Genomic DNA, 3,644 nt, shown 5'->3' with positions numbered 1-3,644 from the left:
AAGGAGAACGGACTGCCTGCAGTTGGCAACAAAAGCAGCAACCCACAGATCTCTTCCATAAATAATAAATCTCTAATAAATTTTCTGTAATTATTACAAATTATATTTTTTTTTGTGCAGAGAGGGGGTTACATGTGGCCCACAACAATTCCAATTTTTGCCTCATTGGTCCACAGGCTCCTAAAGATTGGGAACCACTTCTTTAACCACCTGGTATAGGAAAGTTAAACCACTGAGGCTGCAATCCTAACCAATTTTCCAGCACTGACATAAGGGCAATGCAACTCCGAGGTAAGGGAACAAACATTGCCCTAACTAGAGAAGGCCACCATGACTGCCCCCCAACTGCGGGATGCAGCACATCCCCCACTAGGACAGCTATACCAGTGCTGGCATTGTCTACAGCAGGGGTGCCCAAACCCCAGCCCTGGGGCCACTTGCGGCCCTCGACAACTCTCCGTGTGGCCCCCAGGGAGTCTTCAATGAGCCTCTGGCCCTTTGGAGATTTGTTGGAGCCTGCACTGGCCCGACGCAACTGCTCTCAGCGTGAGGGTGACTTTTTTGACCTCCCGCGTGAGCTGTGGGAAGAGGGCTCCCTCCACTGCTTGCTGTTTCACATCTGTGATGCAGTAGGGACAGCAAAGGAAAGGCCAGTCTTGCTTTGTGCAAGGCCTTTTATAGGTCTTGAGCTATTGCAAGACCTTCATTCATTCATCTTTAATATATTCACTTATGTAAACTTATGTAAATTAATTCTTTTTTTCCTTGGCCCCTGACATAGTGTCAGGGAGATGATGCGGCCCTCCTGCCAAAAACTTTGGACACCCCTAGTCTACAGTGACTGGAAGCAAATCTCTAGGGTTTCCAAATCAAGTCCAATCTGACCCTGAGATGCCAGTTATTGAACCTGGAATATTCTGCATGCAAATTATGTTCTCTACTTCTGAGTGACAGTCTCCCTCCTAATGCTTAGAAAAACAAAGGCTCCATTTTCCTAAGGGGCATGCTGGGGAATCTGCTACTACAATTTAATACAGTACTTGTTTAGTGTTAGCGGTTCACTACCTCTATGTTCCTCCCATGGGTATTTACCAGTAGTCTGATAAAACAGCAGCATCAGTGAAATTATGTACAAAGTCAGTGATCTCTGCGACACCTCTTCCCCCCAGGGCTGTTCTCCACATAAGCTTCTGCAAGATTTGGAGGAAGGCTATTTTGATGTAATCTCTGCCATTACACATACTTTCCTATGCCCAGCAGAGTAGACAGCAGCACAGTGACATCAGAGCTTTCAGACTACAAAGTTGTGCAGAAGCTATTCACATATGTTTTCCACACTGAAACAAGAAAAACAAAACTTCCTACTATGACTTTTTCAACGTTCCATCTTCACTCTAACATTCCAGCAGAGTATTTTTCTCTGCTTGACTGGTTACTACAACCCAAAACAGCAACAAAAATAAATTGAGCTGAGTTCTGCCTCTCCTAGAGCAAAAAGACAACTGGGGCAAATTAGATGCAACCTTTAAGTAGGTAATTGGGGGTAATGTTTTTTATATAGGAAATAGCAGCTGGATCAGGCCTCTTGTGGATCAGGATTGTGGCAAAGGGAAAAGAGGATTGGCACCCCCCCCTTCTTCTTTTCTGAATGGCAGAAGTGCTTAGGATATGACCCAATATTTTTAAATTGGTTTAAATATTCCACTGAATGCATAAGGTGGAATGTTCTACTCATTTGCCTTGAAAAGCATGAATAATCAAAAACCATTTATTTATTTATTCTGTTACAGATTGAACAGGCATGTAAGCTATTTGCAGTTTGTCCTAATCAGTATCCTAGTGAGTATCCTAGCATCCACCAATTTATGTATTGACAAAAGTAAGCTTGAAGATATTATTGGGGAAGCAATAGCACTGCAAAAGAGAAAATCATGTGCCGGTTTGGGCTCTGGCTCTCCAATGCTATGGAGTCCACCAGGATCAGTCACACCTGTTCCATGGCTTGAGATGCATATTTCATGTTTGTGAGGAAGAGTGGTCCCACCAGAGTGTACATGCAGTTTTGCCCAACAGGGAGTGAGACCGTAGTGGTTTGGAACATTACCTTTCTGTTCCAGTTGGTAGTGGAGACATATTTGGTCATCCTGGAGGGTCGCGGTGGGGGGCGGGGCGCTAGAGATAAGATACAGCATCAGTTCTTTGCAGCATGGTATCCTCTTTACCTCTTTACTTAACTATGTGTGGTGTACTGTGCTTACTTCTCCTGTTGGGGTGTTGAGTTAGAGGTTCCAGTTGGTGTTTTTGCATGGGGTCCAACTAGGGCAGAATACCTGCAATTCAGAATTTTGAGAAGACAAGAGTTAAAACTGTCTTGCCATGCATGATGTGATGGACAAGAAGTTGTTTGTGCAGAGGGCTCCCTTTGTATGCCTAGAGCCCTTTCAGCATGGTTCCCATCACCAAAGTTCCTCTTTAAGAGACCAGAGAGATGTAGCCTATGTTGCACATCTTCACATCTGAGCTATAGTGTTCCTGGCAGGTACTTTAGCACTGGAGTTGGTGAGCTGATTGTCTGCCACATGCAACCTGTATCCTCTACTCTATTGTAGGAAAATGGGTGGAGTGGGGGTGGCAGGAGGTGAGATCTTGTGGTGTTTTCCCCTTCCCTATTGTTCCTTATCAGGCTACTCCTACCTAAGCTCTGTCATTGGCAGAGCATTTTTCTGGAGTTGGGAACATGTCCATTGTCTGGATGGTGGTTAGAATATGGTGTATATCAACTACTTCTCATCCCTCCTACGTCCCTTCCACATCATGCTCCAATCTCCTCCCTATTTTGGCCTCTCTGCCTGTGGAATTATACTGGTGTCCAAGTGACATCGGAGCTACACTGGTGCAGTGCTTTTAACAGTGTTGCACCAGCATCCATTGGCAAGTGGACTTCTACACTGGCAGGGCTGTCATGGTGCTGGCATACATGGAGACACACTGGTTTACCTTGAAGAATAGAATTGAGCCTATAGAGTGACAGCCAATGTTCTCTCTAATTTTGCCCCCAAGTACAGGGGTGGCTGTGGAGTGCTCGGCAATGACCTCATCATTGCCTAGCTCTGGGGCACTGAGTGGGAAGCTGTATGGGGCTTTGATTAGAGCTGCATGGTCATGCAGCTTATAGGGAAGCCTGGTAACAGCAGCACTGTATTTCTTACATCTAGTTGAGCCCTTACTTGCACAGATGCTGCTACAGAAAAAATGCATATTCTGAGCTTGCAGTCCAACTCGCTAAATAGCAATTGCCTTCCTCCATATGGCTTGCCATGTGCTACTGATTTTCCTTCTCACATTCTTGTACCACATTTACGGTGAGGTCTTGGAGATTTATGTTAGTATCACCCAACCTTAAAAACAAGATCAGTGCTTTGGTCTCAAATTTGCTGCATTTCAAATCTTGTCATTCCCTGGTGTCCCCTATAGGCTAGCCACAGAATGTGTAGCCCTAAAGTATATTTTAGCAGCTGAGCTGCCCTTCAGAGATATGTACTCCCACCCACCCATTCTGAAAAGGAAGTGGAGTGTAGAAAAGAACTTTTGCAGAGACAAGCAATGTGACTTGTCAACAGAATGGACTTCGGTGCCTGTTACAG

The sequence above is a fragment of the Tiliqua scincoides genome, chromosome 1 (genome assembly GCF_035046505.1).
Source record: "Tiliqua scincoides isolate rTilSci1 chromosome 1, rTilSci1.hap2, whole genome shotgun sequence".
NCBI classification, from domain to species: domain Eukaryota; kingdom Metazoa; phylum Chordata; class Lepidosauria; order Squamata; family Scincidae; genus Tiliqua; species Tiliqua scincoides.
The sequence above is the reverse complement of the archived record's forward strand: the minus strand, read 5'-3'. Positions refer to the sequence as shown.